General features: G+C 36.6%; 1 pseudogene; it reads left to right on the top strand.

Annotated features, from left to right (window-relative positions):
* The first annotated feature begins 237 nt into the window (after nt 1–237).
* The window catches only part of LOC127660315 (WD repeat-containing protein 27-like), a 40,922-nt pseudogene continuing 29,463 nt past the window's right edge, over nt 238–11,696 (top strand).

Here is an 11,696-nt window from a genome sequence, read left to right as displayed (position 1 = left end):
AAAATCCTTATCCAGTAATCACAAACGACTTAGTTGAGTGACGCTGAAAAGCCTTTTTGTGTTTTGAAGTGAACCTGTTCAGTGATTGCTGGTTATTTGTGAATAAAACGGACTCAAGTGAACTGTAGAAACCACTTCCCGCTTCCACCTTTATCTGCCCAACCTGAACCTTTGTTACACTGGTGCCGAAACCTGGGATAAGGAGGAAGGTAAGCTGCTATGGAGTCGTCTTCGCGAATGGAGGTGTTTCGATCCCTTGCCAGCATCCGCCAGATGCACCTTCAGGCCCTCATGGATCTGCGGGCGGAGCAGCAACTGTGCTTCAAGGCGCTCCTTCGAGCTCAAGAGGAGGTCCGACGGGCGTTGCGGAGCTTGGCACCCTGGGAGGGGGGGCACATGCCATGACGCTGGCAGCAGCAAACCCCCATGTGACACTTGCATTTATTCCAAGCCAAAATCAAATTCACCAAAATTCCAAACCAAAATCAAGTTTTGGAGGGCTTGAGAGCCATTAGTTCTCATCCATTTTCATTGTATGGAAGAAACAGCTTGGACATTCTAATAAACTTCACATTCAGTGTTCCACAGAAAAAGACGAAAGCCATATGGGTTTGGAACGAAACGAGAGTGAGGAAATTATGACAGAATTTTCATTTTGGGGTGCTCTACCCTTGTAAGATCTCCAGCAGCAGGATTGAGCACCTCTTTCAGAACGCCCCTGCCCTATGGATCTGCTGAGAGGAACATCTAGGAACATCAGATGTTTAAGCTGCATTTGATGCCAAAACTGATACATTACCTGCTACAAATTGTTTTCACTTTTTTCTCAAGGTCATGGGGCAATGAAGTACATGTCTAAATTTTGCATGTCAGTAAAATAATTTATTTTAGGCTCTCTGTGTATTCTAAAAATACTGTATTCTGTGTCTTTACCTGTTTATAGTTATAGATATAAAAAAAAAAAAGCAAACCCAGATAGCAATTACATACGTTTGTACAACTTTTTTTATTCCAGATTTCTACATTTTAATTGGTCATTCCTATACTGAACCTTGAAAGCTGCTGTAGAGTTCACATGTATGGCACCTTTGGTATTTTTACAGGCCAGTAATTATCAGTTTATGGTTTCAAAAAGCCAGGATAATTTGAAATGTAATGCTTTTACAATGTCTGGCTGCGGGTTGTATTCTGGGATGAAAGTGGGCTTCTCTGCTCTGTGTGAGACACAATTGTGTGGCATAGCACAACATATGGGCTACCTTCAGCCTTTCTCTCTTTGACTAGATGTGGTGTTTGCTGACCACTCTGTTAGAGCTGTCTAACAGGACTTAGGACTTCTCTGAGGAAGAGCAACTTTCAGTGGTGCCCAGGTAACAAAACTTCTGCCCCTATGGCTCCAGGTCCACTGGATCAGATGGTGCTTTTTAAGAAGTCTTAAAAAAGACTTCGAACACCAGCCAAGAATAATTACTGACTGTTTAGTTTTGGTTTTAGCTAGGAATGTCCTGATACTGGTATTGGAATCAGGTCTGATACTGCACTCATGTACTTGCACTTGTAGGCTATATGTAAAAATGCTCAGATACCAAAAACCGATATCATCTGATGTACAGATGTCATTGTGTAAACATTCAGCACACAAATGAAAATAGGTATATTTCCTAGTGTGATTAATAAACTCCAAAAGCTGCAATTTAATTAAACAAATAGCTAGTCTGCATGTGCTGCATGCGTCAAAGTGAATGTGTGAAACTTCTGCTCATGCACTGAAAACACCACATCATGAGCATCACCCATTCACCTTGAAGTGTGCATCACATAAAGACTACATATTTATTTAATGAAATCACAGCCTTTTGCAGTTTACTAATCACACCAGGTTATAAGGTGACCTGCTTTTCCAGAGCTGTGAAGCTCTAGTCAAAAACTGAAAGGGCTTTACTCTGTTTTCCACCAAAATAAAAGCCCCATTGTATGGAAAAAATATGACAAATATATAACTACTGTATAGTTATGGAATATTCACTGTTGTAGTAATAATAATAATAATAATAATATTAAATTGTAATTGTATTATATCTAAGCAATATCTCACATCTTTGATGCTCAGTTGTGCACTTTATTTGACATAAATAACTCTAATGTTAAAAAGCACATCATTTGATAAATAGAATTTGATGTTAAGTTGAAAATTATTTGTTAAATTTTCAGTTGATTAACGTTTTTATAAACTAATTTACTAAGATACCCTTTTGATGATACAATAAAATTAAACTGTCAAATAAAAAATTCAGAAACTATAAAAAAAAAAGAAAAAAAAAAAAAGCTTAAATAGGGCCCAACGTGTTAACCTGTAAAAAAAAATTTGACGGTGAAATTTGTTTGTGATTTTTGTTAATTTAATGACTGCTAAAATTACTACTTTTTTTTTGTCTTTTGAGTAACAGTTGCTAAAACATAATAAACATGCTGTTCTCAAATTGTAACATTCTAACAGTATTGTATTTGAAAACCTCAACACTACAAAACTAATATATATATATATTTGAAATATTATTCATTATAGTAACTGCAAAAAAGACTCAGTAAAGTGAAGTCAGTTCTGAGAAAAGCTCTATTGTAACATAATTTGTTTGCAGATGCCACTTGGTTGATATTTTGCTATCTAATGCAATGAAATTCATATATTAAGTGTTTAAAAGTGTCCAAAAACTCTGGCCACTGTGTTAAGGTTTTTTAAACCCATTCTTGAGGAGTTAACAGCACTATTCTAGTGAGTGCTGCTCGGCTGCCGCTATGGAAAATGCTGTATTTTATCATTTCAAATATTGGAACCGCATTTGTCATTTTTCTCTATTCTCTTGATTTTCTGCCTATGTTTTCTATTTAGATTAACCATTTTCAGCTCTCCTCTGATGCCCACATCTCCTCTGAATGCTGAGTTGACTAAACAAGACCAAAACCTCAGAGAACAAAAGGTCAGGGTTCACAAAACCACACACACACACTTTTGGTTGCCAAATAAATAAATCACTGCTTTTGAACAAACCAGTGATTTAGTGTCATTGACACACCCCCTGTAGTAAAATGTATGATACTAATTCATTAATGTCCTAGTTGTTAATCTTGCTTTCCTGGCAAAAAGTCAGTACCACAATACAGCAGAAATCTGTCACTAGGCACAGAAGCATTCTTTATATATTACAGTTTTGAGAGATTTGGGTTGGTTATGAATACTTTTGGAATGCCACTCTTCATAAAACAGTCTGATGACATTTGGTGGCTGAGGTCACACCCCTTACACAGCGCTTTGATAACCACAGTAGAAAGAGACGAGCCACATAGCACGTCACAAAAATCTATTTATAAAGGAAATATAAAATTCACCATATTTACTTTCTTAATGGATGATGCTGGTCTTATTGTGCTCAATTCATTAGTGCACCTTATTCCACAGACAAAATCTAAATATTTAAAAAGGAAAGGTATTAGATCAAAATGTAATAACTTGTTCTGCCTCTGAAATGACTTTTCTCCTGTCCTCACCTTGGTAGAAAAAAATGTTAACCAATAGCCAAATAGCTATTAAACTACTGTTGTTAGTTGAGTTGCCTTTCCAGTTTGTTTTTCCTCCCCAATTTGGAATGCCCAATTCCCAATGAGCTCTAAGTCCTCGTGGTGGTGTAGTGACTCACCTCATTCCGGGTGGTGGAGGATGAATCTCAGTTGCCTCAGCGTCTGAGACCATCAATTTGCACATCTTATCATGTGGCTTGTTGAGCATGCTACCACAGAGACATAGCGTATGTGAAGGCTTCACGTTATTTTCTGCGGCATCCATGAATAACTCACCATGCACCCCACCGAGAGCGAGAACCACAGTATGGCGACCATGAGGAGGTTAATCCATGTGACTCTACCCTCCCTAGCAACCAGGCCAATTTTTATGGGGTCACTCAGAATGCCCTGGATTTGAACTCGTGACTCCAGGGGTGGTAGTCAGCGTCTTTACTCTGTGAGCTACCCAAGCCCCTTTCCAGATTCTTTACGATTATTAAATGGATAGTTCACACAAAACTGAAAATTCTCTTGTCATTGCCATACCAGATATATATGAATTTCTTTTAATGCAAAACACAAATTAAGATGATTCAAATGTGAAAAGTGACCAAAACTTTGAAGCTCCAAAAAACATATAAAGGCTGCATAATATTTATCTAAGACACCGATGCTACCGGTTTAATAAATGAAGCGTTCCAATCGATTGTGGGTGAGAATAGACCAAAATGTAATGCAGTTTTTCACTCAATTTTAACATCTGCAGTCTTCTTGGCATTCATGATTCCAAGCTCAATTACACTTCCTAGCAACATCTAGCACTCTGCACATGTGTCAAGCAATAGAAAGTGTAATCAAGACTGAAATCATGATCGTGTCTAGAGACAGCAATGGAAATTGTACAGTGAAAAAGGAGTTATATTTTGGTCGGTTCTCACCCAAAACCGATTGGATAGTCTCTTGAAAGTGCAGTACATTTACTTTAAAGGAATGTTCCTGGTTCAATACAAAAGTTAAAGGGATAGTTCACCCAAAAATGAAAATACTCTCATAATAAGGTGGCAATATGCACAAAGATTGCAAATCGCCAAAAACAAATGAAGAACGTGAAAGTGAAGATTTATAGTAAAAAAGGACTTAAATATTGATCTGTTTCTTACCCCCACTTATCATATCACTTTTGAAGATATGGATTTATGCACTGGAGTCTCATGGATTACCTTTATGCTGCCTTTATTTGATTTTTGGAGCTTCAAAGTTTTGTTCACCATTTACTCGCATTTTATGGACCTACAGTGCTGAGATATTGTTCTAAAAATCTTTGTTTCTGTTCTGCAGAAGAAAGAAAATCATACACACTTGGTATGGCATGAGGGTGAGTAAATGATGAGAGAATTTGTTTTTTTTTGGTGGGCTATCCCTTTAACAGTAATTTAAGACCATTAATGTTCATATGATAAAGATATCAGCAATAATAACGCATAACAATAGATGGATAAGTAATTTCCATTGGGCTACATTGAGACCCTCTCGAGGGTGAACTTGACATTCAGCCTTCATATCCTGGTCAAAAACTGGGTTTTAGCAGGATTTCAGGAAAGTAGTAGTCCTCTATTTGGGTATGGAACACCCAATTATCACAGTCCAATCAATTTCCGATAGATAAAATCAAGTCCCTCCCTAAATATGCTGTTTCCCTCTGAAATAAATCACATTACAGAAGTAAATGGGTTTTAAATGTCGTTTCATGTTGACTACTGCCAACCAGTAGCCCACCTACCCTCCCCTTCCGCTTCTTAGAAACAAAATTAATAGAAGTTTGAGTTATAAAGTAACATGCTCTTTTCTTCCTTTCTGGCATCTTTGATTGGCTGTTTTCACTGTATAGTGACTGTCTCATTGATGTGAAAGCAATCCATCATCATCATCTCTCTCTCCCTCTTTTTTCTCTCTCTTTCTTCCTTAAGGGAGGCTCTTCTTCCATCTCCAACTGGGCATTATTTCTCTTCCTTTCTAGAGTTACACATCCACAGAGGTTTTAATTCATTCCAAAGCTTTTTGGGGGCCTAAGTCAATACCATATCTAGGACAACTCATTTCTTCATACCACTGGGCTTTGACGTGCATTGATTGTCATGATCCAATAGTTTAAAGCAGGTCATGTCTTTATGATTGAGTGTCTGATGCCTTAAAGGTTGATCGCAGAACAGACTAAAGTCTTCTTGAAGAATGAGTTATGTCAGGATGTGGTTTGTAGACAATAACCAAAAATAAAAAAAATAAAAAATACTCCCTCTCTTTTGTTCCTCTTTTTAGTACTTTGCACCAATCTACACAGCAATAAGTATGAGCTATAATTGAATGTAATGTATGATTTCTTATTGCCCAAACTCATTACAGGAACCTTTTATGGCCCAAAAGGCACAATTTATTTTTCTTTTCTTTTTTTTTTTATATATATAAAAAGAAATTTGGAATGCAGTGATTGTGATTGTAAGCATCACAGCTGCATTGATAGATCTTCTTGCTTTAGTATTATTTCGGTAGTTAGAATAATGCTTATGCTCAATATTTGGTGGTATTTGGTCAGCTCTGACAATAGTGCCAATAATTGGCCAGGTCCCAAAAATAAAAGAGAACATATTTTATGTAAAGCAGTTTAAGTTTTTGAAAAAGTTTCATTTCCAAACAAAAAAATAATTTACATTACTACATTATATGAGATACTTTTAGGAAGTAGTTGCATATATCAGCAACTTTTCAGAATATACACTTGAGTCTGTGGTGTACAATTGAACTGATTTTTGAAAAGTGTGTATTAGTATTTATGGAACAAATTTGAAAAATAATGGAAAACAAAATAGCTCCCTGAAGTGAAGGAAACTTAAATAAGGGCCTGAACTTTAGGTTGTGTCTTGTATTATGTAACATACTGATTTAACTGTGTTTTTATTTGAATAAGTTCATGTTTGTATACATTTGCAGCTGATAACTCTTTTACGCAAGGGATAATGCACAGTCAGCAGGTCAATAATGGCTTACTATACATTGTCTTGCTGTACTGTACACAGCTACTTATCAAATACTTAATAATGGACATAAAATATTGTGTTGACATTGTTGTACTGTGTGAGAAAAAGAGAGCAAGAAGTGTGGTTTAGGTGTTGGTTTAGGATAAGGATATCTGTTTTTCACCTCTCATTTGTTTAAAAGCACTGTTGGTTAGGTTTAGGTTAAAGATTTAGATTAGGGAGGTATGTTTTACTCATTAAAACCTCAATCTAATATTAACCTTAAAAACCTTGTCTGATTACAACACCAATTCACTTGTTTTTTTTGTTTTTTTTCACACATTTTGCCACAGTCACATAATGTTCATGAGACCAGGCTGCAATGGTCAATTATACATTTTATTGTCCATTAAGCAAACTTGTTTGACTGCAGAATGCCACAATTGACCAACCATAATCAAGTAGTCCAAAGAGCTGTATAATAAGCTGAGATATTGAAGTTTACAAATGAGAATTGATTAAAAAAATAAACCATTTTGGTGAATAATGTAACTTATTAACAGCACCTATTATAGTGTTAGAGACATAATAGTGTAATGTACAAACTTTTTGTCTTCTAGATGCAAGCTCTCAGAGGAGCGTGAAGGACCAGGCCTTGGTTATTCACACCCAAGTGAAGTCATCAGGATACAATGCAGCTCCTCAGTAAGTCAGTTGACTGCACAGAGAAGGCTTATTGCATGGCATAGAGGTTTTCAAACTTTTTTGTCAGTTAAAATCATATGACCTCAGATATTTTCCTAAAGTCCCCCATAAGATTAAGTAATGCCGACCTTACAATAAATTAATTGGGATAAATTTAATAAAATACAATAAAAAATCAGGAAATATTTGTATTTATTAAATGTGATATTTTCAAATCTCAAACATTTTAATAAGATCATGTTAGTGTTCTAATTTAATAGTCTTTATTAGGTAAACCTGTACACCTACTTATTTGTGCAGTTATCTAATCAGCCAATCATGTGGCAGCAGTGCAATGCATAAAATCATGCAGATGCAGGTCAGGAGCTTCAGTTAATGTTCTCATCAACAATCAGAATGGGGGAAAATGTGAACTCTGTGATTTTGACTGTGGCATGATTGTTGGTGCCAGATGTGCTGGTTTGAGTATTTCTGTAACTGCTGAGCTCCTGGGATTTTCACACACAACAGTTTCTAGACTCAACACACATGCGGCCTTCGAGCAATCTTTTGCGGACCGCACTATGATATAATCATCAGAAATATTTTTATCAGCAGCCTATATAATCTGTATGAATTGTGAAGTGTCCTTTTCATGAGGATTTATAATAGTTCTCTACATTGTTGAATCACATTAGAGAGGGAATTCAACTACAAGCTGATGTTATACAAATAAATGAATAAAACAACAAATAATATTGTAACAGATGTTCAGATTTGGATCAAAAGGAGGAAGCGGGAGACGGCTTCAGCGAACCACGTGAGTTTATTTACACACTCTGAGTCTGAGATCAACCCAAACTAAAGTAATGCTTTTCGGCGGCCATTGTAAAACTGCTGCTTTTCAGCCAGACAGTGAAGCTTCCATAACACACACTGTACTCAGGTTCAGCTCTCCCTCTTCGGAAGACTGGACCATCTTTTATCTCCCCCAACTCTCACTGTGAACATAGAAAAGGTAATTAGCCACAATTCATCCCAGGTGGATGTCCTTACCGCTTTCTCTCTCTCCAGACGGGCGCTCTACCACGCCCTCACCTCCACAAATATCTAAGCATGGCTGATGTTATGAGAGCCGTGGTCTGTGCTCATGCACAGTACATGTGGGCTCACGTCCGGTCTGCCAATCAAACATGCGCGCTCACAATCTCACTTGAGTGTTACTCAACACGGTGCGAATCTCTCTAATCTCTTGACAAGCTCATCAGAGATATGTACTCATCATTACAACAATATTTACAGGAAAAAATAACAGTTTTTCCTGAAGTGACGGTGTTGAGATGCCTTCATACAAATGCTTTTTAGCGAGCTACCTTTTCGCAAAATGCTAAGGGACAAATCTTTATGACTTGTCACTGAAGGACTTTTGGTGCTAATTTTGGAGATATATATATTATAATTTTTTTTACTGTTGAGTTAAAACACTGAGGTCACAAGCATGATAATCCATTCAACACTTAACTACTCCATTTCCATGGAACTGGCAGTTACGCTTTTTTGCCATAAGATAATTTGCTTCCATATTTTGTAGTGATAGTACATTTTCCTACAGACCTTTAAGAAATGCTATTTTACATCTATCTTTTTTCTAGTAGGACTGTTTAAACCAAATACCAACATAAAGAAGAAAGCATTACTCCCTCAAAAACTAGCACAAATATGTAACTATCTTCTGGGTATACAGAATGCTGCAGTACTCAATAAAAAAAGTCTACATGATTGCTGAAGTCTGTGTGCTGTTATTCAACCATAAAAGTCTCTTTAAGTGAGTTCCCCTCACACTCTGCAGCACCAAGTATGCCTAATACTTATATGGCTGTTTCCACAACTCCATCTACAATCAGCCCTCTGCAGTACTCATGTTAGTAAAGGTGTGGTTGTACTAGGCTTTAAGCTTGCTAAATTGCTTCAAATAAGAACCATATGATATCTATCTCTCTCTCTAGGGCTGCTGAATAGAATAAATAATACATTCTAAAATATAGCTGCATAAACGATGACGGGCCCAAGCACCATGGGTCCATTTCCACCCAGTGGCTTTCAGAAAACCATGCAAGGAGGACACATGCATTTGATATTATTCTAAACTATTTTTAATTTGGGTAAATATAAGAGGGCTATTTTAAAGTCTGTTGTAAGAGCCACACTCCGTGCTGCCAGGTGTTGGTGCTATGACCGTGACCCAAAATAGTTACATCCATGTGATTAGCCCCCAAGACTAAACATATATCTCGATTTTGATCTAAATTACACATTGCACACAGAAGATATGAGACTCTTCCGGTTTCCCATTTTTCGCCATTAATTTAATGCTTTGCCATTGCAAAATGATATATCAAAAATCTGTTCACAATTTAGCATCTTCAATGTCTTGGCATAATGTTGTCTAAATGTGGTGACAGTCTTATGAATCCCCTATGAGGAGTATTTTAAAGTTCAGACACTGCAATATCCAAATAATATAAAATGGCCAACTTACTTTTGGGAAGAGCTAATAACTATCATTATGAAAGTTGTCTGGCTTGATGAGAACTATACACTGTGGCCAAAAGTTTAGAATAATATACAGATTTTGCTCTTATGGAAATAAATTGGTACTTTTATTCACCAAAGTGGCATTCAACTGATCACAATGTGAAGTCAGAACATTAAAAACATGAAAAATTACTATTACAATTTGAAAAAAGTTTGTCAGAACTTCTTAAACTACTTCAAAGAGTTCTCATAAAAAATCCTCCACATGCAGCAATGACAGCTTTGCAGATCCTTGGCATTCCAGCTGTCAGTTTGTCCAGATACTTCCTGTTGCACTTGCCATAGATGTGGCTGTCTTGTCGGGCACTTCTCAAACATCTTACAGTCTAACTGATCCCACAAATGCTGAATGGGGTTAAGATCCATAACACTCTTTTCCAGTTATCTGTTGTCCAATATCAGTGTTTCTTAGCCCACTCCAACCTTTTCTTTTTGTTTTTCTGTTTCAAATGTGGCTTTTTCTTTGAAATTCTTCCCATAAGGCCTGCACCCCTGAGTCTTCTCTTTACTGTTTTACATGAAACTTGTGTTCAGTGTGTAGAATTCAATAAATCTGTCAGCTGAGGACATGTGAGGCTTCTATTTCTCAAACTAGAGACTCTGATGTACTTCTCCTGTTGTTTAGTTGTGTACATCTGGCCATCCACATCTATTTCTGTCCTTGTTTGAGCCAGTTGTCCTTTGTCTTTGAAGTCTGTAGTGTACACCTTTTGTATGAAATCTTCAGTTTTTTGTTAATTTCAAGCATTGTATCTCATTCCTCAAAACAATGATTGACTGACTAGTTTCTATAGAAAGCCATTTCTTTTTTGCCATTTTTGACCTAATATTGACCTTAAGACATGCCAGTCTATTGCATTCAGTGGCAATTCAAAAACAAACACTAAAACAATGTTAAGCTTCATTTAAATAACCAAATAACTTTCAACTGTGTTTGATATAATGGCAAGTGATTTTCTATACCAAATTGGCAATTTAGCATGATTATTCAAGGATAAGGTGTTGGAGTGATGGCTGCTGGAAATGGGGCCTGTCTAAATTTGTTTTTTTATTACTTTTTCAAATAGTGAGGGTGCTGTTTTTTACATCATTAATGTCCTGACTATACTTTGTGATCAGTTGAATGCCACTTTGGTTAATTAAAGTACCTATTTTCTTCCGAAACTGTAAAATCTGTACATTATTCCAAACTTTTGGCTGCCAGTGTATATGTACCAATTTTGGTGACTGTAGGTGAAAATGAGGGTGCTACAGAGGCCGTCTTAAACACCCACTTTAAAGGGGGTGCTACAGAGCCCCCATTACCAAACATACAGCTGAATTTTCATAAAAATCATACAATACACACAGAAGATATAAGGAACTTCCTGTTTCACATTTTTGTCCTTAATTTATTGTCGCCATGGCAACACCATTCGATATATCAAAAATACTTTTGCAATTTAACATCTTTAATGTCTTGGTATAATGTTGCCTAAGTTTGGTGCCAGTCACATGAATCCCCCAAGGAGTAGTATTCAAAAGTTCATGGCCTGCAATAAAAAAATTAAAATGCACATTCAATCCAAAATGGCTGACTTCCTGTTGGGCGGAGATAATGACTTTAATTTTATAAGTCTAAGTTGTCCAGTTGATGAGAACAATATATATAACAAGTTTGGTGACCACAGAAGAAACTTACCCCACCACCTTTGTCAAAAGGTGGTGCTACAGAGCTCTCCCAGCCATGCCCATGTTTTTAATTTTTCCTAGGCCTAATAGCTGAAAACTTTGATGTGTGTGCAAAATATCATAAATTCAAGCATGGCAAGTACCTCAAAAATATGTGAATAAACATAAAAAGGAATA

This window comes from Xyrauchen texanus, chromosome 20 (genome assembly GCF_025860055.1).
Source record: "Xyrauchen texanus isolate HMW12.3.18 chromosome 20, RBS_HiC_50CHRs, whole genome shotgun sequence".
Classification (NCBI taxonomy): Eukaryota; Metazoa; Chordata; class Actinopteri; order Cypriniformes; family Catostomidae; genus Xyrauchen; species Xyrauchen texanus.
The sequence above is the reverse complement of the archived record's forward strand: the minus strand, read 5'-3'. Positions and strand labels throughout refer to the sequence as shown.